Source organism: Mustela lutreola, chromosome 11 (assembly GCF_030435805.1).
Source record: "Mustela lutreola isolate mMusLut2 chromosome 11, mMusLut2.pri, whole genome shotgun sequence".
Classification (NCBI taxonomy): Eukaryota; Metazoa; Chordata; class Mammalia; order Carnivora; family Mustelidae; genus Mustela; species Mustela lutreola.
In genome coordinates, this window is record NC_081300.1 from 22673283 (window position 1) to 22697812 (window position 24530).

Consider the following 24530-nt stretch of genomic DNA (forward strand, 5'->3'; position numbering starts at 1 on the left):
GATAACCATAGAGAACTGATGGATCTGGAGGTCTGCTTACTCTCATGCCATCTCTGAAAGCCAGCAGCCCAGGAGAGAGACACATCCTATAAGTCTGTCACCCCAATCTCCCCTTGTCAACTGACCTTATGGCCATCAGCTCTCACTTCTCAGCTAAGAAATTATTTTTGAATGCCTTAGTATGCTTTTCCCACGAAGGGCTAAATACAATTCTGCAAGTGGTAAGTAATGTTAAAAGAGCCTTGTGGTAGGTATTAAAGAAGGCATGTATTACATGAAGCACTAGGTATGGTGCATAAACAATGAATTCTGGAACACTGGAAAAAAAAAATAAAACAAATCTGAGGAATACACATTCTCCTGACTCAAGTCAGAGCAGAGAACGTAGCTCAAAGAAATGGAACCAAGACTAATTTTCATAAAGTCTTCCTTGACCAAAAAAAAAAAAAAAAGGTCTTATGGTACTCTCCAAATGCCTTTTGATTTCCAGCAGCAAAATTGCAATATACTCCTTATAGTTTCACGTCTCTTAATATCTGCTTCATTTCTGTCCTGGTTGTTACAAGTATGCTGGTGTTAACACCCCGAATGCACTACAAGGTCATTAAAAGAGGTCATTTCCCTTTTACCTGTTGTAACTGTAGTTCCCAAGTACAAACTCATACCAGAATCACCAGGGATACTTGTTAAAATGCAGACTCAAAGACAAGGTGATTTAATGCTGTCAGTCTAGGATGAGACCCAACGGTCTAATTTTTTAAAGTTTTCCAAGGAATTCAGATATGCTTTCATTTTGAGGAACATCCAGTACTCACCTACTAAGACATTATCTCCAATACCTATGCCCAGTGACTAGTAAAGAAGATACAAAAAGGAAGTGGCTCAAATAGAAGAATGTTCTTTCATCCCAGGCTAAGACATTTTATTCTGAAGACAGAAATGTGGAAAATGTTTAGAAAGGAAAGGGACATAGTAAGATAATTTTTTTTTTTTTAAGATTGTATTTATTTATTTATTTAACAGGCAGAGATCACAAGTAGGCAGAGAGGCAGGCAGGTGGTGGGGGGGAAGCAGGCTCTCTGCTAAGCAGAAAGCCCAATGCGGGGCTAGATCCCTGGACCCTGGATCATGACCTGAGCTGAAGGCGGAGGCTTAACCCACTGAGCCACCCAGGTGCCCAATAAGGTACATGTTTTACACAAACCATTCTGATCACCATAGAAAGGTGCTGCTCTAGAACTAAAGAAAATTCCTGAGACTGACCAGTAATTCTGGCAAACTGTGAGTGGGTTTGAATTGGGTCAGTTGAAGTGGAAAGAAGGGAAGAGATGTGAACATTTCAGGAATAACAGGAATTGGGATGACTGAGTGACTCACTTGGTTAAGCACCTGCCTTTGCCTCAGGTTGTGATCCTGGAGTCCTGGCATCGAGTCCCATATCTGGCTCCCTGCTCAGCAGGAGCCTGCTACTCCTCCTGCTGGTGTACTCTCTCTGACAAATAAAATCTTAAAAAAACAAAAAAAAAAGAAAGAAAGAAAAGAAAAGAAAAGAAAAAGGATTAATGATCAAGTAGATGTGGGGAGGAAAGGCAGATGGAAGTGATAAATAACCATTGTGTTTCTGACTTGAGCATACGGGTAGAAAGAGATCAGAGTAGAACTACAGAAGGTGTAACATACTTAAAGTTGGGGAAAATTGTTTGTAGGAAGGCTGTTATCCAAATGATCAGGCTGACTTTCATGATCCAGTATCATGCCCACATCATTCTGTATCATGATACATTAACCTCAGAAGAGCTATCCAGGTCCCAAGTTCAAATAGGGGGATCACTGGTATACAGATGTTAGGTGAAGCCATGTATGTGTCACAATACCCCAGGGAGTGTATGTTGATTGAAAGAATGTGTACTAAGGAAGGAGCACATCACTGAAATCGGTTGAAGATAAAGGGACACCAAACGGAGATTGGGTAAAGTAATCAGATAATTTAAAGAAGAATCAATGCAACGAAAAAGCTATAAAATCATAGGTAGTGGAGCTCCCCCTTCGTAGGAGTTATTCATGCAGGAGACATATGTCATAATTGGATAGTTGTTGCATTAGGGGCAGAGATGAGTCCAGTGCAGGGGGAATAATATCAATACAGAGTTCTGAGAGAGGAAAAAAGAAAATCAAATGGGTCCATTTTTTACCACTTACTATTTAAATGATCTTGGAGGAATTAAATGAGCTCTTGAAGCCTCATTTTTTTAAAATTTTATACTCTAAGTGTCCATTTCATAGAACTACTATAAAGAAGAAAATAATATTAAAGGGACTCTTTAAATGTCCATTCCCTCTCCTACTTTAAATCCATAAGTAAAAATTTCAAGAAAGTGTGACAAAATGTTTTCTTTCATTAGGTAATGAAAGGTAAGCCTTCTCATTTTACAAGGCCCTAATGACCACACAACTTTCAATTCTTTTTTTCATTTTCTTTCTATATTAATAATGGGTATATTTTTGGATGTTGCAGAAGAGGTTACTGTGTTGGGAGAAGATCAGACAGTATTTCTAAATCTAACGTTCTTAATACTGCATTCTAGAAGATGGGAGGGAACTGAAATTAAGCTTCTCCCCAGTAGTTTGTAAAAGCCATTCTTTTTATCCTCTTGAAATTTGGGACTGTTGCCCATCTTTTTTCTGGCACCTATCCTATTCTCTTGATTTCTGAAAGATTATCAGCAGGTTATACACAAACCATAATAATTTTTACAGAAGAAATTATCTTTTCCTCCTAGGTAAAACAACAAGCTTTAATTTTCTTTTACCTAAATGCCAACAAAGGAAAGAAGCCATTTAATTATTTGTCTTTTAAAACATGTTTTTCATTGCATTTGCAAAGGTTTACAAGGAATACATCTAGTGCTTAATTGCTTGTAGCTAGGGAATACAATTATTCTTCTGGAGTCTACCAAATATTTATTGTGATTGCCTCTGCCTAGGTTTCAGGCTCATATCACAAAGATTGAAACTAATTGAGCCCAAACCCCAAAGCTATTAAATGATGGCAGATTTGTGTTGAAAAACAGGGGTAATGTCAAGCCTTTGACACTGGGGTTGAGGGGGAGGGGGAGTGGTGTTAATGTATTTTGCTGTGCTGCTAGAAAAAAAACTGATTGACAGAATTCATTCTTTGCCACATAATTATGTACTTCTTTGTTGACCCATCTGGTCCCCTTAACAGTGTGCTAATACCATCATAAAACAATCAGATTAAATTGGTCTTCTGGTGATCAATGGTTAATATGGTTTCATACAAATTATTCTTAGACTGTGAAGCCTTTCCTATTAAAATTATAAACAGAGTACCACATATTGACAGGGCTTTTCCCAATATTTGGGAGTGTGGACTTGAAATCATAAAGTCTTTCAGCATCTTTTTTGACAGCATTTTTCACAGAGTACTATTTAAGCTCAAAGGATCCTGGGTAACCTCTTGCTTATACCTAACATCCCTTACAGATACACAATTATCCATCCTTAGCTATCTTTTATTCCCACTTCATCTCTACTTAAAACCACAGCAGTTCATATTATCAGAATAAAAATCTTACTAAGAGTAAATAAATTAAGAAACGCTGACAGAAGTACATAGTAATAGTTGTTAAAAATAAGTCAATTGGAGAAAGACAACTATCAGATGATCTCCCTGATATGAGGAAGTGGAGATGCAACATGGGGGGCTTGGGGCATAGGAAAAGAATAAATGAACAAGATGGGATCTGGAGGGAGACAAACTATAAGAGACTCTTGATCTCACAAAACAAACAGGGTTGCCAGGGGTGCAGAGGGTGGGTAGAGGGTGGTTTGGTTATGGACATTGGGGAGGGTATGTGCTATGGTGAGTGCTGTGAAGTGTGTAACCTGACAATTTGCAGACCTGTATCCCTAGAGCTAATAATACATTATATGTTTATTTAAAAAAATTATTTAAAAAAAAGAAGGGAAAGGTAGAGCCAAAAAACAAAAGCACAACAACAGCAATTTCAGGGATCCAGAAGTCAGAAAAAGGTTCTGAGTTGCAAAAGAGACAACACTTACTCAGGAACTTCAGCGATTCTCTCTCCTAAATAGGGTACTGAGGATGGAAATCAGGAGCTAAGTCAGAATCTCATCTTCTACCAAACCCAGCAGCCAGTCCGTACTGACTCCTCTTCCTAAAACACAGAGTTGACCTTGTCACTCTCCTACCTTAGCTTCTTCGAGGACTTCCCATTACTTATAGCAAAGTTCCAATTTCCAAGAAAGGTCTTCAAGCTTCCCATAGTCTTCTCTCTGCCTATGTGTGACTTACCTATGAGTGTAACCCTCATACACTCGAGACTCTAACCACCCTACGACACTCTGGCTCTTTCATGTGTCTGTCTCCTCACCAGGAAATTTTCTGTCTCTAATTCTCTTCCCCACAGTTTGTTTTGAAATTTATTCAACAACCTCTCTGGAAAACAGTTAGACATACCAAGTGGAGTTAAATCATATGCATACTCTATGACCCAACCATTTCATTCTCAAATACGTACTCAAGAAAGATGTATATACCTGAACATTAAAAGCATGTTAAAAAAAAAAAATACTCTTAGCATCATTATCTGTAAGAACCAAATGCAAGTGGAAACATTTATATCAACATTCATGTACATAACCACAGTATATACATTAAACAGAATACCACAGAACAATGATAATTAGTGAAAAGTGAGGCTATGCAACAATACTTAGAAACAAAATGTTAAAAGAGCCCGACATGGAAGAATACATACTGTGTAATTATACTTTTATATAAACTGAAGGTATGGATGCAACTAGTCTGTGGTGTTAAATGTCAGGATAAGGGTTACTCTCTGGTAGGAAGGAAGGACAGTGCCAGAGGACGCATGATAGTTTCAATGTTCTCAAAAGGCTTTACTTCTATTTCAAAACAACTCATCTACCTGTACACTTAAGGTTTGGGCATGTTTCCGTATGTATGTTATACAGAGTGAAGTTTTTCTGTTATACAGAGTAAAGAAAAAATTCCTATTTTTCAAAGTCAAGGTCAATTACTGTCTTTTCCTTAAAGTCTCAGCTGATCACTCTCATTCAGAATTAGTTTTTCTCTGAGTTCCCCACGGACCTAATTTTTCTCTCACAGCATTTAATGAACATCCCTTGAATTTCAGGCATGATGATTACATATGACATGGGTTAGGTAATCAAAAAGAAAGACCCTTTTTTAAAAAAGGAAAGAAGTAGAGAAAATTGGGAAAATGGGATGACTAAATCTGAGTTTTGGTGGACCCCTCAACCCTTATCCTGACCAAGTCCTTCTGCTGAAGTAAAAAATTCCTCCTCTTCACACGTGTCCCTTATCCAGCTCTGCAATGATGTTTGTTTTCCTTTCTTGGTGAAACAGGATACAATATGCTGTAGGTTTCCAAATATTAGAAAGCACGGAGCGAAGAAGCACCTAGCAAATGAAGCATGTCAGCCTGACCCGATGCTGTGCTTCACAGTATTTACAGGGACATGGTTCATGAAAACCAGCTAAGCCATCGCCCAGAGTTCAGCAGTGACGTTGGGCCCTCAATTCAAGTTTTCCAGGGACATGAACTGAAGCGGTCAGCTACATCTAAGCTTTGCAAACCTAGACCTGCAGCAACTCTATTGCTATACCCTCACTATCAGCCATACTTGTGCAGAAAAATCCATTTTGCTGCCTCTTGTAATCCCAGGTGGCTAAAATGTCAGCTCCCCAGGGGCATTTGTAAGTTGCCTTGAAGCCAGTTAGTCCTGACCCTCTTTCTAAGAAAAACAATCCTCCTGAGACTGAGACTTTTTTCCATAAAGTCACAGAGCTGTCCTAGATGGCTGCATCACTTAAACCTCTGTGCTCGGGCCTGTTGCCCCCTCTATCTGTACCCTCCGCCCAACACATACATATGATGAGCTTACTAAGGACAAACTGGAGCATTCCCCACAGCACTTTGCCCATTGTAGATAGTTGTTTCTTTACCAACTGGATAAAATATGGAAGAGTGTGGAAATTATTTTCATTCCCCTGGCTCAGTTTTTCAAAGTATATGAAAAAGGCTGTAATTCATCTGAGCCAGAAATATGCTCTCAGATTTTAAATGCCGGATTGCAATTTTTTTCTTTACTCAATTCCTATTTTAAAGGAAGGAAGGGGACTTTCAAAGTTGCATTTAGACATGCTCTGCAAAACCTGGAAACATGTGTTGAGCACTGGAAATATGGCCTTGGCAGTATTTAACAAACACAGGAGAAATGTTCATTCAGACTTTCAACAACACTGTCTGGTCTGCCCCTTAGCTCCCCCTGAGCCAGAGTCCTCACTGACAATTACTGCCTACTTCTTTTTAACAGATGTAAATGCTATCTTAATGTTTCTTCTTCTTTTGACTGTTTTCCCTCAGGAACACTATAGTTTGGATTCCCACTGTTTAGGCTAGTTGTTTAGTGGCGTGTTTAGTGGCGTATTTTTTTTTGTTTTGTTCATTTCAACCTACTCTTTTGATACAGTTCCTAGTTGAAATGTTTAAGTTTTTAAGCCGCTAAATCTTATTCATTTATTCACTGGAGATTTGCCTATCCCAATCTTCCTTTCTTGTCTTTGTTGTTGCTGCTGCTGAGGCAAGTGTGTATGTCTGTTACTTCTAAACAGATATGGATCTGGTCTTCCCTTAGACGGTAAAAACACTGGACCTTTGTGCTTAGGCTAACTGCTCTAACCAACCAACCAAACCCCAACTATAGAAGGCACAATGCTACGAATGCTTATATTCCATATATATATGCCCTCCCCCAAGTCCTGGAAGACCTCTCCATCCCATCAGTGGAAGGGGAAAGAGAACAGAGAAGGCATCATGACTTCATTCAATACAAAAGCAGGCCCAGAAATTATAGGCATCTTCCTACCCACACCCCCTTGGCAATGGTCCGGGAAATGTCACCCCAGGAGTCGCTGCCTCCTCACAAAATCTCCAAGTCATATGAGGGTGAGCATGAAATTTTGGTTGAGAGTTAGCCAACGCCACCATGATGTCCCATAAGGTTCTCCCTTGACTCATTAAGAGATTCATAACATCTCTCACTATATCCATCACTTAAAAAAACACTTTTTGCAAATTATTATATGTTAGGCAGAGTACCAGAATCTGGGAATATAAAGATGTGATCTTTGCCCTCAAGAATCCCAGGTTTGGTCCTAAATCTAGCAATTAGATTGGTAAAGCAATACATCTGAACATCGTGGAAGATAGATATTAATTATTAAATGAACACCTAATTACAAGTGATGAAACTTCTTAAGAGGAGAAATACAGGGGAATATGTAAGGAAAACAGAAGGATCTTAGTTTGGAGAGAGGTTGATGAATCAATGTTTCAAAGGAGGACCAATCTTTTCCTTGATTGGTCTTCAACAGTTTGTTCACTTCAGCCCCCCAAAATAATTTTGAATTACTATGCACCCGGTCCCATTTTTAAGTTGATATCTGAAGTTTTTCAAGGTAAGTTGGCAGGAACAGGCTTTAATAGTGAGAAATATTTTTTCCCCCACAAATTCAAATTTGTTCAACTTCTACCTTAGAATTTCAGATGTTTTATGTTTGAAAGCTTTTTAAATTTCTCTGCAAATGTGTGTCTGCAAAAACATTTACCTAAATCAATTTTTGAAGTATTTTCTTTAAGACCTTAGTTGTTCATTGTTTTTCTGGGTGGTGATACTATCAGCATATAATCGATAAAGAGAACAGAAGAGTGGTTGCCAAGGGTCAGGCTGTGGGGAATGTTCTACTTGAAAAGGGAAGAAAGGAGAGAATTTGGGGGGGATGAGGAATTTCAGATATCTTGATTTGGGGGCATTTACACAATCCTTTGTACTTATCAAAATTCATAAAAATAACAAAAAATCAATTTTAAAAATAAGTATTTACAAATTTAAAAAGAGAAACAACACTGAGGTTTGACTTTTTTTTTTCTTTGCAACTACTCTCTTTTTCCCTTCTGGAAAAGTCTAAAACTTTCATTTTAGCCAGATGTAAATTTTCTCTAAAGAGAACTTTCCCTTGATATTACCTGTATTTTACTCAACTCACTGCTACCACCTTATTTAGATACTGCGGATTTTGAAAGGCATTATACTTTTGATACTGCCCAACTGAGAAGTTTTCTTTCCTCCTACATGATAGGCTAGCATCTGAAAAGAGACTATAAATAGTATGAGTGGCAAAGTATCATGCCATAATGAGGAAAAAAAGTATCCAAATATGCATAGACATTATCTTTATTGAGTATTTTTCAGCAAGTTACTCTTTTAAATCCGAAGTATTAGGGTTAAGACTCCAGATGTTTTCTCTCAAGGCATCGTTATAAGTCTATTTGACCTCTATTGCAGAATTTTTCTTCCCTTTACCCTTTATGTACTTCAGTCTTCAGAAGTTTTATAAACAATAAGGACTCCGAGTAGTTGTGCAAATGTGGGAACAAATACTGCAGTAAGATGACTTAATATTGTACAACAGCCTGATGGGTCAATTGTCTCCCCACCAGAGAGCCAACGCCAGCATCCTCATCAGTCAGCTGTCACCCCATAACCAAAATACTATCCAGAAGATGGCAGCGTAGGAGTATCCTGAACTTATCTCCTCCCACGAACTTACCAAATCTATAGCTACATATGGATCATTTTCCCCTGAAAAAGATCTGAAACTACATCGACTGCTTCTCCACAAGAAAAAACAAAAAAACCACATTGAGACCAGTAGGAGAGAGAGACGATCTCACCAAAACCCCAAAACCAGTGGGGCAACACACAATAGGGAAGAATCTCGAATCTCTTATTTCCCCTGGAAGAGCAAGGTATTGGTACCTCATATCAAGCACCCTAACCCTTGGGATCTTCATGACAAAGATGAACCCCTAAAATACCTAGCTTAGAAAACCAACAAGGCTGATGTCCAGAGGTCCCAAAGTGCTCAGGGAAACTGAAATTTCCTTTCTGAATAACTTGCACATAGTCTCACCCCCAGGGGAAAAAAAAAATGCAGTTTGAAAATCACCTTGGCTATATGTAAAAGAAAAGCATTTACTAATCTAAAGGCATCTACTGTGAAATAAGTCAAGCAGAAAAAGTCAATTAACATATGGTTTCACCTACTTGGTGAACATAAGGAATAGCATAGAGGAGAAGTAAGGGAAAAATGAAGGAGGAGCAATCAGAGGGGGAGACAAACCATGAGAGACTGTAGACTCTGAGAAACAAACTGAGGGCTTTAGAGGGGAGTGGGTGGGGGGTGGGTTGGCCTGGTGCTGGGTATTAAAGAGGGAAATGTATTGCATGGAGGACTAGGTGTTATATGTAAACAATGCATTTTGGAACACTACATCAAAAACTAATGATATACCATATGGTGACTAACATAACATAATAAAAATTTAAAAAATAAAATAAAAGCATCTACTGGAGGAATGGGTTATGGTTGAAACTATCCCCAGAGATGAAAGCACTGATGGGTGCCAATTTTTCTGTCAACACAGGTAAGCTAACTTAGACAAGCTAACTTAGACATGGCACTTCCGGCCACCTTACCAAAACAGGAGGGCCCAGACATTCACACCACTATCCTGCTGACTTGCTAAAGCCAGAGAACATGTATGAACCATGTACTCTCCCACTTCCCAGCTGGGCAAGTATGAACCACCATGGCATTCTCATGCTCCCTAGCTAAAGTCCACAAGCATGGGAAATTGTAACATCCTTTGCTCCTTGGCTAGAGCTGGTGAATGGAATCAGTCATGGCATTCGTCCACCCCCAACCTAAAGCTGGTGCATGCAGAGAGGTAAGGTATTCTTTCACTGCATTCCTGGAACCCACAAAAGGACACCATCGAGAGGATTTCTACTTCCTTTCTGAAGCCAGTGAGTGAGCCCTGCCCCTCCACCTCTACACTGCTAAAGCAAAAAGGCATCATAATCCACACAGGGGATATCCTTGATTGCCTGGCTCTCATGGCTGGTGGGGGGCGGGGAGGGTGGCAACATTCCTGAGCTGCACCTAAAAGTAACAATAGGAAAGAATGTTCCTGGTAGGCCACCATATCCAGGGCATTACACAGACAGCAGACTGAAACACAACTCCATTCCTCCCATGAAAAGACCTATTTACTTAGCCTGGAACTTCAGCCTGATAGACAGACTTCAGGTTCGCCACATATCTAGAGGCTAAGCATCCACATAAGATAATCAGGGAGAAACAATCTTTGCATACCCTTTTGGCCTTGCTACAATTTGATGAGAGATGAGACTTCACACAAAGGAGTTTCTACACTTGTTTCTACACTTCCCCAATTTTTGCAAATGTTGCCCAGGATACATCTCCAGATAACATGACCTAGAGGTCAGCAGTCTTTACAACTGTGGCCCCATAGGATGGTACATATACTTACATACTTTAAAAACTGCTGCTTGAGAGTTTGTCTTCTAATCAGCCTGAAACTAGGGGCTAAGATTCCTCTCCTTGGAATGGTCACTTTATATAGGTTTCAGCACACCCTCAACAATGAAGACATATCAAAAAAAATTCAAGAAGTTTAGACAATCTGGAGGTTTTGAGAGACAACCAAGAGCTAGGGCAGGGTAAATGAGAAGCTTCATCATCTACATGAAGTCACTCCTTCAAAACAGAGGAGCTGCCTCACCTTACACACAGAAACAAAAAGCTCAGGAAGACCTTAAGGATAAAAAGATAAGTAATTTGCCTGATAAAGAATTCAAAGCAATGGTCATAAAGATGCTTACTGATCTTGGGAGAAGAATGAACACATTGAGAATTTCAATAAAGAGAGAAAATGTAAGAAAGTACCAAAGAGACATCACAGAACTGAAGAATACAATAACTGAATTGAAAATACACTAGAGGGCTCAAAAGCAGACCAGATGAAGCAGTAAAGTCAGTGAGATGGAAGACAAAGGAAAAGAAATCACCCCAACAGAGCAGCAGAAAGGAAAAACAATATTTTTAAGAATGAAGGCAACTTAAGGCAACATCAAACAGAATATTTGCATTATAAAAGCCTCCCAAGGAGAAAAGAAAGGAGAAGAAACTTTTTAAAGAAAAAAAAAATCATCATCACTAGCCATCAGGGAGATTCAAATCAAAACCACATTGAGATACTACCTTACACCAGTCAGAATGGCCAAAATAACAAGACAGTAAACAACATGTGTTGGAGAGAATGTGAAGAAAGGGGAACCCTTGTACACTGTTGGTGGAAATGCAAGTTGGTGCAGCCACTTTGGAAAACAATGTGGAGATCCCTTAAGAAATTAAATATAGAGCTATCCTATGACCCTGCAATTGCACTACTGGGTATTTATCCAAAGATACAGGTGTAGTGAAAAGAAGGGCCACATGTACCCCATGTTCATAGCAGCAATGGCCACAGTCACCAAACTGTGGAAAGAACCAAGATACCCTTCAATGGATGAATGGATAAAGATATGGTCCATATATACTATGGAGTATTATGCCTCCTTCAGAAAGGATGAATACCCAACTTTTGTATCAACAGGGACAGGACTGGGGGAGATTATGCTGAGTGAAATAAGTCAAGCAGAGAGAGTCAATTATCATCCGGTTTCACTTATTTATGGAGCATAAGGAATAACACAGAGGACATGGGCAGCTGGAAAGGAGAAGGGAGTTGGGGAAAATTGGAGGGCAAGAAGAACCATGAGGAACTGTGTATTCTGAGAAAAAAAAACTGAGGGTGTTGGAAAGGAGGGGGGTGGGAGGTTGGGTGAGCCTGGTGGTGGGTATTATGGAGGGCACATATTGCATGGAGCACTGGATGTAGTGCATAAGAAATGAATTCTGGAACAAAGAAAAGAAAAGAAAAGAAAAGAAAAGAAAAGAAAAGAAAAGAAAAGAAAAGAAAAGAAAAGAAAAGGCAGGCTAAAAACTTCCCTAACCTAGGAAGGAAAGAGACATCTAGATTCAGGAAGCCCAGAGAGTTCCAAAATTGATGAACCCAAAAAGAACCACAACATACATTATAATTAAAATGTCCAAAGTTAGAAACAATTGTAAAAGCAGGAGAAAAAGAAATTATTATATACAAAGGAAACTCTTAAGAGTAGTAATCAAGAGTAGTAATCAATAGATTACTCAGCAGAAACTGTGCAGGTTAGAAGGGAGTGGGAGGACATATTCATAGTGATGAAAGAAAAAAATTCAGAACCAAAAATATTCTACCTAACAAGGTTATCATTCAGAATAGAAGAAGAGATAGTTTCCCAGATAAGCAAAAGCTAAAGTTTATCCCTACTAAACTGGCTTTACAACAAATGCTATGAGACTTCTTTAATCTGAAAAGAAATGGAACTAATCAATAACAAGAAACCATAAAAAAAGTAAAAATCTCATTGGAAAAGATAAACATAGGAAAGGCAGTGGATTAGACATTTATAAAGCTACTATTAAGATTAACTAAAGCCACGATAATTAGTTAAGGGATACATAAAATGAAAAGATATAAAATGTGACATTGTAAACATAAAATATGGGGGAAGAGGGCAAAAATGTAGTTTTGGAATGCTTTGAAATTTAATTTGCTATCAACTTAAAATACACTGTTATAGTACACACAAGTTAATATATGAACTTCACACAGTAACCACAAGAGAATAGCCAGAAAGCAATTAACAAAGTGGGATTAAGTACATATCTATCAATAATTACTTTAAATGTAAATAGATTATATTCTTCAATCAAAACAAAAGAGTGGCTGAATGGATAAAAAGACATCTATGTAGTATCTACAAGAGATTTGATTTAGAAGGACATAGTCAGACTAAAAGCAAAGGGATGGAAAAAAGATATTCCATAAAAATGGAAACGAAAAGAAAGCTAGTATGGCTATACACATATTGGACAACATAAATTTAAAACAAAGACTTTAAAAAAAAAGACAAAGAGGGGTACTACATAATGATAAAAGGGTCAATCTAGCAAGAAGCTATAATGTTTATAAATATATACTCCTCCCACATATAAGCACCAAAATGTATAAAGGAAACATTAACAGGCCTTAGAGAGAAATTGACAGCAATACAATATTAGGGGACTTTAACACCCCACTTATATTAACGGATAGATCCTTAGACAGAAAATCAGTAAGAAAATACCTTAAGGAAACAAAACAAAAAAAGAAGAAGAAAAAGAAAAATGAAGCCCAAAGTGCAATAAAGATCAGAGTGAAAATAGAGACTAAAAAAACAATAGAAAAGATCAATGAAGCGAAGAGGCTCGTTCTTTGAATGAACAAACCAAACTGTCAAACCTTTAGCTAGACTCACCAAGGGGAAAAAAGGTCTCAAAAGAAAAAAAGAACAAAATCAAAGAGGAATCACAACTGATATGACAGATATCCAAAAAATAAGAGACTACTACAAACAATGATATATCAATAAGTTGGACAACTTAGGAGAAATGAATAAATTCCCAGAAACTTATAATCTTCTAAGACAGAATCATAAAGAAATAGAAAATCTGAAGAGATCGATTATTAGTAAGGAGACTGAATTAGTATCAACAATCTCTGAACAGAAAGCCTAGGACTAGACAGCTTCACTGGTGAATTCTACCAAATATTCAAACAGGATTCAAAACCTATCCTTCTCAAACTCCTCCAAAAAATTGAAAAGCAGGGAATGCTTCTAATTTTATTTTATGAGGCAAGCATTACTCTGACACCAAAACCAGACAAGGATGCCCCCAAGAAAATTATAGGTGACTATCTCTAATAACACAGATGCACAAATCCTCAACAAATAAGTTAATAAAATCCTTAACAAATTTAAAGAATTTAAGGAATATATTACAAGGATCATACATCATGGTCAAGTGGGATTTATTCCAGGGATGCAAGGATGGTTCAAGAGCTGCATATCAAACAGCATGATACACCACAGTAATAAAATGAAAGATAAAAATCATATGGCCATTTCAATAGGTGCAAAAAAAAAAGTATTTGACAAAATTCAACAACCTTTCATGATGAAGTATAAAGGAGATGTACCTCAACATATCAAAGGCCATATATGACAAACCCACAGCTAATATCATACTCAATGGTAAAAAACTGAAAGCCTTTCCTCTAATATCCAGAATAAGACAAGGATGCCTACTCTCACCATTTTAATTCAGCATGGTATTAGAAATCCTGACCATAGCAATTAGACAGGAAATACAAAGCACACAAGTTGGAAAGGAAGAAGTAAAACTGTCACTATTTATAGATGATAGGACAGAATACATAGGATACCCTAAATACTCCACAAACAAACAAACAAAAAAACCACTTAGGACTAATAAATGAAGTCAGTAAAGTTGCGGGATACAAAATTACTATACAACAGGTGGTGAAAGATTGCTGGTAAGATCCCCAGGGAAGGCTCACCCACCAGCCCCCACCCAGTCAGGACAGCTCATCTGGGATGAAGAAGATACTCATCTTCAAGAACCATGGGAAACTGTGGCTCTCCAAGTTCCACCAGCCCTACTGTAAAGATCTGTAACAGCAAAATATCAGAGAGACAATCCATAAGGTGTCTAAGGGATGAAAACTTTTGTAATTTCCTAGAAGAGGTATTGTTAATTGGACAATCTGACAACAAACTTGTTTACAAACATTACACAACGTTATATTTTGACTTCTGTGTGGATTCTTTGGAAAATGAACTTGGTGTTTTGGATGTAGTTCAAGTATTTGTGGAAACATTAGACAAGTGTTTTGAATATGTCTCTGAACTGGATTTAATTTTACATGCAGACAAGGTTCACAATTCTTTTTTTTTTTTTTTTAAGATTTATTTGAGAGAGAGAGAATATGAGCAGGGGGAGGGGAAGAGGGATAGAGAGAATCCTCAAGCATACTCCCCACTGAGTACAGAGCCCCAGAAAGGGCTCAACCCCGAGATTATAACCCAAGTTGAAACCAAGAGTTGGACACTTAACCAGCTGGGCCACTAGACACCCCAAGGTTCACAATACTCTTCCAGAAATGGCAATGGGGAATTGTAGTGGAGACCAACATGGATGAGATTGTTACACAAATTGATGCACAAAATAAACTGGAGAAATCCTAGGCTGGCTTAGAGGGTGGGGCTCCAGCCCGTGTTCAATCACCTGTAAAGAATGTGAATCTTCCTAAGATCCCAAGAAATATTAACATAGGCAACATTAGTATAAAAGTGCCAAACCTACCCTCTTTTAAATAAATAGTTAAAAAGGCCACTCCCAGGTAAAATCCTGAGGGAAAGGTCATCTAACTTTACGATGTAGTTGTTTACCAAAAATAAAGGAAGAGAGTCTTAAGTTTTGCTCTTGGATTTAAGTCAGGGTACTATGTAGAGGTTGTGTAAAATCAATATGGAAGTTCAATGTTGCTTTTCTTGCTCAGTGATTTTGAAGAAATTGAGTAGTTCCAGTGTGATAGCTCTCTTTTTTCTAAACTGCATTCCTATACCCACCTAAGTAAGGCATGCCTTTTTAGCTACTACAGCATTTAAAAAGGGTTGAGACATTTCCTTAAATTATGCATAATCCAAAATGTTGGAGTTTTGTATGGATCATAAGTGCAGCATTCCACAATTCTTTCTGCTGTTTGTTACAACTGTTATTTAAAGAAAGAAGTATGTACTGCATGAAAACATTTTACCTTTTCTCTTAGTTTAAACCCCAAGGTAACTGGACCTCTACATCACCTTTTGTTTGCCTGGTATCTACTTTAACAGTAATTTTTATGACCTTCTGAGTCAAGAAAAGTATATTTTATGTTAAATAAATTAATACGCAGGGGCACCTGGGCAACTCAGTCAATTGAACTTCTGACTCTTGGTCTCAGCTCAGGTCTTGATCTCGGGGTCATTAAGCGTAAGCTCCAGATTGCATTCCATGCTGAGCATGGAACTTATTACTAATCATCATCATCATAATAAAAAAAAAAAACAAAAATCTGTTGCATTTTCATACACTAATAAACAATTATAAAGATAAGTAAAGAAAACAATCCCACTTAAAATTGCATCAAAAGAATAAAATACCGGGGCACCTAGGTGGCTCAGTAGGTTAAAGTCTCTACCTTCAGCTCAGGTCATAGTCTCAGAGTCCTGGGATTGGGCCCCACATTGGACTCTCTGCTCAGCCAGAAGCCTGCCCCTTCTCTCCCTGCCTGCCTTTCTGCCTACTTGTGATCTCTCTCTCTGTCAAAATAAATAAATAAAAATTTTTTAAAAAAGAATGAAATACCTAGTAATAAGTTTAACCCAAGAAAGATCCATCCATTGACAAATTTTAAATATTGATGAAAGAAATAAAAGAGACAAATCAATAGATACATTAACATTCTTATTTAATCTATGAGCATGAATATCTATACTATTCAAAACAATCAAAAGATCCACTGTAATCCCTAGCAAAACTCCAGTAGCATTTTTCAGAGAAATAATTCTAAAATCTGTAAGAAACCACAAAATACCCAGAATAGCCAAAATAATCTCAAGAGCAAAGCAAGAGATATCATGCTGTCTGATTTGAAACTATACTACAAAGCTATAGTAATCAAAGCAGTAAGGTATTGGCACAAAAGCAGAACACAGATGAGTGCAAGAGAAGAGAGAGCCCAGCAATAGGCCAAAGCATATATGGTCAATTAATTTATAACAAGGAATCCAAGAATATACCAGGGGGGAAAGGAGTCTCTTCAATAAATAGTGTTGGGAAAATTGCATGGCTCTGTGTAAAGGAATAAAACTGGATTCCAAAACTCAAGATGGTTAAAAGGTTGAATGTATGACCTGAAGCCATTAAACTCCTAGAGGAAAATATAAGCTGCAAGCTTTTTGAGTTTAGTGATTTTTCTTGACTCTGTCTCAAAGAAAAGGAAAACAAAAGCAAAAATAAACAAGTGGGACTACATCATGCTAAAAAAACCTTCCGTACTGCAAAGGAAGCCATCAAGAACAACAAAAACAAAAAGGCAACCACCTGTTTATAGCAGCAATGTCCACAATAGCCAAACTATGGAAAGAACCTAGATGTCCATCAACAGATGAATGGATCAAGAAGATGTGGTATATATACACAATGGAATACTATGCAGCCATCAAAAGAAATGAAATCTTGCCATTCGCGACAACATGGATGGAACTAGAGCGTATCATGCTTAGCGAAATAAGTCAAGCAGCGAAAGACAACTATCATATGATCTCCCTGATATGAGGAAGTGGTGATGCAACATGGGGGCTTAAGTGGGTACGAGAAGAATCAATGAAACAAGATGGGATTGGGAGGGAGACAAACTATAAGTGACTCTTAATCTCACAAAACAAACTGAGGGTTGCTGGGGGGAGGGGGTTTGGGAGAAGGGGGTGGGATTATGGACATTGGGGAGGGTATGTGCTTTGGTGAGTGCTGTGAAGTGTGTAAACCTGGTGATTCACAGACCTGTACCCCTGGGGATAAAAATATATGTTTATAAAAAATAAAAAAAGTATAAAAAAAAAAAAAAGAACCCCCCCCCAAAAAAAAAAATATATATATATGTTTATAAAAAATAAAAAATTAAAAGTAAAAAAAAAAAAAAGGCAACCACCTGGATGGGAGACAATATCTTCAAATCATAAACCTATTAATATCCAAATATATTTAAAAACCCACACAACATAACAACAACAACAAAAAGCTGATTTTAAAAACGGATCTGAATAGACTTTTTCCGAAGATGACATACAGATGACCAAAGAGCCCATGAAACAATGCTGAACATTACTAGTCATCAGGGAAATACAAATCCAAGCCACAGTAAAGATACCACCTTACACCTGTCAGAATGGTGATTACCAAAAAGACAAAAATAATAAGTGCTGGTGAGGATGCAGAGGAAAGGGAACCTCGTGCACTGTTGGTGGGAATGTAAATGGATGCAGCCACCATGGAGAACAGTATGGATGTTCCTCAAAAAATAAATAGAAACACTAGAGGTTGCAGCAATTCTACTACTAGGTACCTATGTGAAGAAAACAGAAGTATCAATTTAAATAGATAAATACATCTTCACATTCACTGAAATTTATTTACAATAGCCAAGATGTAGAACCAACCTAAATGTCCATTGCTGGATGAATGGATAAAAGACATATATAAACACAATGGAATAGTACTCAGCCACAAAAAGAATGAAATCCTACCATTTGTAACAACATGGTTAGACCTTGAGAGTATTATGCTAAGTAGAATCAAGTTAGAGAAAGACAAACCCCACAGGGTTTCACAAGTATGTGCAATCTAAAAAAAAAAAAAAAAACCAAACAAACCAAAACAAAACCCAGATTCATAAACACATAGAACAAACTAATAATTGTCAGAAGAGAGGAGTCTTGGGGAGTGCAAAATGAGTGCAAGGGATCAAGAAGTACAAACCTCCAGTTACAAAATAAGTCATGAGATGCAATGCACAGCCTGAGGAATATACTTAATAATATTGTATTAACTTTGCATGATGTCTGGTGTTAACTAGATTTATTGGGATCATTTTGCATCATTTTTAGTGTGAAATCACTATGTTGTACACCTGAAGCTAACACTGTATGTCTGTTATACGATACATAAAATTATTTGCTATATGACAATAATAAAGTAGGCCACTCTGCAGGACAATGAAAAATTCTGTAAATTAAATCATTCTGTTTCTCTGTTAAAAAAAAAAAAAAAAAAAAAAGCTATCCAACTGATGTTAAACATTCACCACCTATGTGTTTTAGTGCAACATTTTCAACTCTATAACATCAGTGTGGTGGCCAGTGCTCACAGTTATTACACTTTACTGTAGGGTTATACAGAAGAACAAGAGCTGATTGGCCAAGATTCCATTTACTGGAGTTCTAGTCCTCAGCTCTGCAGATCTTAACAGAGAGGATTAGCCACCAATCAAATGAAGTGATTTTATTGCATCAGTAGAACTTCTACTGACTACCCAAGAAGTCCAATTTACTATTTGATACCTGCAAGCCAAACATTTTACAGCTTAATTCCTTCATCTTAAATTTATCCCTTTCTTAGATTTGTGGCACTGGTTTTGAGATTCAGGTAATTCTTGGCAGTAGGGTCATAGCCAGGAAAGGCATTGCCCAAGAGGGTAAAGTGCCCAGTTCTCAGGTAGTACAGACGTAATTACAAACCTAAATAGGAAGAACATGACTCGGAAATAAACCTGGCATAGTCTATGGTTTATTGTTGGCTCACCTTACGACACTGCCAGTCTAATTAAGGAGAGATTAAGTATTCTTTGAGCAGGTGTTATGACTGTTAGTCCACTCAAATGGACTGCTCTATATTAAACCTTCAAGGGGTGCTTCCTCTGATCAACAATATGCCTATGATAGCCAATCATTTCCTCTTTCTCCCTCAGCAAGTTTCTTTGTACCATTGCTTTCTACATAAATGACTCCACAAAAAAGTCCAAGACTTTTTTCTCCTTAGAAACTTGGAAAACTAAACAGTGAGCATCTCTTTTCTGCAGGCTTCCTTTCATACCAAGAGCAGCTATGCATTCTCTCCTTCAACTTATCATTTAGAGTCTCATCAACCTTGGCTGCGTTTCTAATATTAACTTCAGAAATACAGTATAATATTGGTTTGTCAACTACTGCCTTTCAGATATATTGCATTGAACTATAAACTCCCAAATCTTTATTCTATAGGTTTATACGCTTTGCTGAACATAATACAGGCTCAGCAGAAACATTAAATCATGTTGAGGTTAAATTTGGTGTCAATGAAAGTAATTTAGACAAACAAGATTCTTAACATATTAGTATCCAATTGTGGGTAGCAGGGCATGCTAAGCCTTGATATATGTGGGGTAGGTGTGGGGGCAAGGAGCTGGAAATAGAACCAGTGGTAGGGAAAAACACTGGCTGGGTTTAAAATGGCCTTCCCCCTAGGAATAGAAGGTAATTTATAGCATATTCCAAAAGGGTGGTGTTAGTTCCAAGCATCCCTAATGTTAATAAGGATCTCATCTGCTGGACACCAGGAGTCACCAGGCGACGGCGATGCACAAAGTCAGGTGGGTGGCAGGCTCTGAGTCTGGGTGGTCCATTTAATTTGGAACAAGACCCTTTTCAGTAGCTGGAACTCAGGGAAACAGTATCCAACTGCCAAATTATAGGGAATGTCAAGTGCTAGGCATGTTGACAAGATCCTAGTCAGTTGGGCTGGAGTTCAAGGCAAGCCTCCAAATCCAGCAGGGGAACTGAATTACGAAGCAGAAATAGAGATGAAACCCATCAGAGAGACTATCCCACATGGTTTCACACAGTAGGCTGAGACTAGATGGACAGGCAGCTGCTTACTGCAGGGAAGCCAACTTTATGAGCATAAGACTAATTTCAGAGTTAGGTGAGGTCCTTCCAGATATCACTCTGACTTAATCAAGACTGGCAAAGGAAGCAGGTGGAATGGAGCCTAGGGGCTGAAGGCATGGACCATGGAGATGAATGGTGATATAGAAAACAGAAGTAGACCCTTAATCAGTAAGTGCTGGATTTTGTCTTAGCTGTAAAATTTAACTCTTGTTTTTCAACACAGTCACTTGGGATTCTGAACTAACCAGTTTTCAGTCTATCCAATTAATTGTGAACCTGCTGGTTACTCTTAATCCATCCCTGGTAGACTTGAACTAAATAAAAGGCCTCAAATATTCTGTGTTTTCACCAGTGTATAAAGAAAATGAGTGGAAAAACCTAGATGAAAAGCCCCTTCATGAGAGGCAAGAATGATGAAATGGCAATATTTGACATCTGATGTGGTCATATTTGAGGGAATATCTGTCTGTTCCTGAATCCATCTTCTCAACTAAGCTGCCAGTACCTGCACTTCCGCCATCAAGAGATAGCTCCTCTGGAGTTCTTTTCCTGGGATCTTATCTCAAAAGCAATCATTGAAATATGGATTAATTTGCATGTTATCTAATTATCAGAACTTTTCCTCCATATCAGGAACCTGGCAATAAGAGAGAACTAGGAATTTGGGGAGTTACAGAAGTAGTGTTGAAAGAAAACAAAAGATATAGACAAGTAATGAGAAACATGCTAGAGTCTACCTGGAAAACAAACTTACGCCCGTAAGTAATTATTAAGAAGAGAAGGGAAGAAAAGGACAAAGAGAGACAAAGGAACTAAAAACCAACTGTAACTGTTCCATAAAGCTCCTAGTGACTCTGAAAGCAGGCATCACACCTGAGGGTTTGGTGGGAAATTTTTAGAAGGCTGTTAAAAAGGCTGTGATATACACTTAGATTTCTACTGATATGGGCTCGTGGTAGACTCCAATAACACCCTCAAATTAAAATAGCAAAATGAGGGTCTCCTGGGGGACTCAGTCAGTTCAGTGTTTCACTTTTGATTTCAGCTCAGGGTCCTAAGATCCAGTCCTGCGTGGGTCTCTGCCATCAGTGGGGAGTCTGAAGCTGTCTCTCCCCATCTGGCCCTCCCGTTCCTTTTATGCCCTCTAAATCTTTAAAAAAAAAAAAAAAAAAAAAAGTGACATTCCAAGAGGTATAATTTGTACTCGTTCCTGACTCCAATTTTTTTTTTCCCCCTCAAAGCCATTCCGGCTTCTGCACTCTGGCCTAGGGCCAACGCTCACCGTTCAGGGCGGGAACTATAGCCCCGGCCTCCTGACCAGTTGTTCTCTTCCATTCAGTTCCACTGGACTGAGTTCCAAAACGCACAGCTCATTTTGTCAGCCTCTGACCCATAGTCCCTCAATGGCTCCCAATTGTGTCCAGATTTTTTTTTATATATTTTATTAATTCATTTGCAAGAGAGGGAATGTGCAAGCACTTTTTGTCAGCATGGGGTGTGAGGGGGGAAGCAGCGAGATAAAGAGAAGCAGACTTCTGCTGAGCAGGGAGGCTGGTGGGGAACATTCTGAGGACCCTCAGATCAAGACCTGAGCTGAAGGCGGACGCTTAACCAACGGAGCCACCCAGATGACCCTAAGTCTGATGTCTTAAACACATTTCATGACAACTCTCTCTTTTGGTGCTTCTGACCCCCTGGCTTCTTCTCTCATTATAAGGGACTCATGCTTTAGCCTGAACACCAGCAAACTGTTTGTAGTTTCCTACACACTTCATGTCAAGTCTTACACTCTTGAATCTACTAGAGCAATTAAACTCCTAGAAACTAAATATCACGATATCCTGAAAATGGACAAAAGACACAAAGAAGCAGGGGCCAACCTCCAAGCTCAATTCATGTATTTATTTCCCTTCCTGCTTAGAGAAAGTCAGTTTCACTGTAAAGACTAAAACATGCAGGGGCCATAGATGTATTGGCATTATCAAGCATTTATGGAACACCTGCAGAATACCAAGGTAAGCATGCAAGATAATCACTCATTTATGAATTATATGAATTCAATTATATGTTTATCATTACAATTAACATCTTTGAGTATCCTTAAAACTAAACAAAATGAAAAATTACAAAAATGATTTCTGGCTTAATAAGACGAATCTTTGTTGATACACCAAAAAGCTCATTTAGTACAAGGAACTGCAGAGAACTGTCTCCCAAGAAGAACCCCAAAGTGGTGATGTTTGAGTCCCAAGTCTGACCTTTATGTTTTCAGAGTGATTTACGTGCCCAGAGTGAATCGGTCTATCAGGTCCAGACTCATTTACCAAGCTCCTGAGACTCATATATAAAATCTGAAGAGCATTTTTTTCATTAATAAGAAATAACTGCAAAAGCAACTATCAATTTTAAATGCCACCCAGCGCATTCTCACCCATGATGCAAGCTATAATCAAGATGAAGGCTTATTAATTCATAATGAGAATCAAAACTGCTGAGACATCAAACAATCAAGTTCTCTCCCTATAAGCATGCAGGGAGCAAATGGTGAAGTTTCTTAGGGAGAATGAAATCAAATAGAAAACAGTGACATGGTCTGAATGTTTGGTAACAAAGACCTAAGATAATGCATTGAAAGGTCTAAGTCCATTCTCAAGACAACAACATTGGCTGGTCGGCCCAAAATTTCAGTTACATAGATATATGTAAGACATATAGGTAGACATTTATATCTACCTATTTAGAATTCACATTTTATTCAATTTCGTAAGTTATAAGTGCTGTATTTCTTTTTTAGAAAAGGTAATAAATTCAATAATTCAATCAACTGTTGAAAGCTAGGTGCCTTTTTCTCTTAGACCTAAGTTTTAATCTTTCTCTTCCATTCTATTATTTGTTAATTCCTAAACTGAATCTTTAGAATAATTTTTTGCTATTTCCACATTCCTAAGAAATAATAGATAAATCTTAATATTTTACAAGCTCTGAAAAACCAATAAAAATTAAGACATCCTGATAAAAAATAATAAAAGACAATCTAAAAATAAAAGCATTCAGAAACAGGGGTGGCTGGTGTCTCAGTGGATGAAGCCTGCCTATGGCTCAGGTCAGGATTCCGGGGTCAAGGATTCAAGCCCCAGCTGGGCTCCCTGCTCAGCAGGGAGTCTGCTTCTCTCTGCCCCTCATCCTGCTCACGTGCCTACGTACTCTTCTCTCTCAAGTACATAAAATCTTCCAAAAAAAAAAATATTATAAATATTCAGAAACAATATATATAAAGATATTCAAGCTCTCTAGGACTGAAAGAAATGCATTATTTCTACTATGTCGAGGTTATCTTTAGAGTTACCAAGATGTCAACACATGTGTGTACAAACACACATGTATTTTTTTTCCAGGATTGACAGAAAGCTCCCTCTGGTAAATCTGAGGTCACTGATGTATGGACTTCTGGTGTGGAAACCATCCCTTGCATATTTTCCAATCTGTATTCTATTTATGGTTAACAGGTTTTTAAAAATCCAAAGCTCTGAGTGTGATGATGCAGAACTATATTAATAATCATAACCCTATACACTCTGGATTGCACCAGGTGACAAGGCTGCAAACTGAACCATTACCTTATTTTTTCCCCTTCAGTCCTGTTGGACCTCTGTGCCAGCAAGCAAAAACACAGCTATTGCCAACAGGAATAAACCCATGTTGTTGCATGGATAGCCTGAGTGATGTCAGTCTGCACAGACTGTGCCAGACTTCTTAGCATCTTAATTAACCTGCTTCAGTTCTTAGGAAGCATTCTTCATGAGAAAGAAATTGGAGAGAAATGGACTTCATTAATTCTATTTTCATCACTGTTAAGTGATAAGAGTGTACATTCCCAAATAACATGAGGGCCAAAGCTCATGTATGGGGCCTTGCCTGCCTACTCCGGCCCACCCTGATCAGCCCCATCCTTTGTATCAAATATTCTCTGTACTTCTTAACTTGGCCTCTATGACTTTCATTATCCATTCAACCTTGAGAGAAAGCAATTTTGCAATGATATCAAGAAGTTTAAAATTATT

At 38.1% G+C, this 24530-nt stretch overlaps 1 pseudogene; it reads left to right on the forward strand.

The window, feature by feature from the left end:
• Positions 1–14538: 14538 nt before the first annotated feature.
• On the forward strand, positions 14539–15321 carry LOC131811664 (AP-3 complex subunit sigma-1-like; annotated as a pseudogene).
• Positions 15322–24530: the final 9209 nt, after the last annotated feature.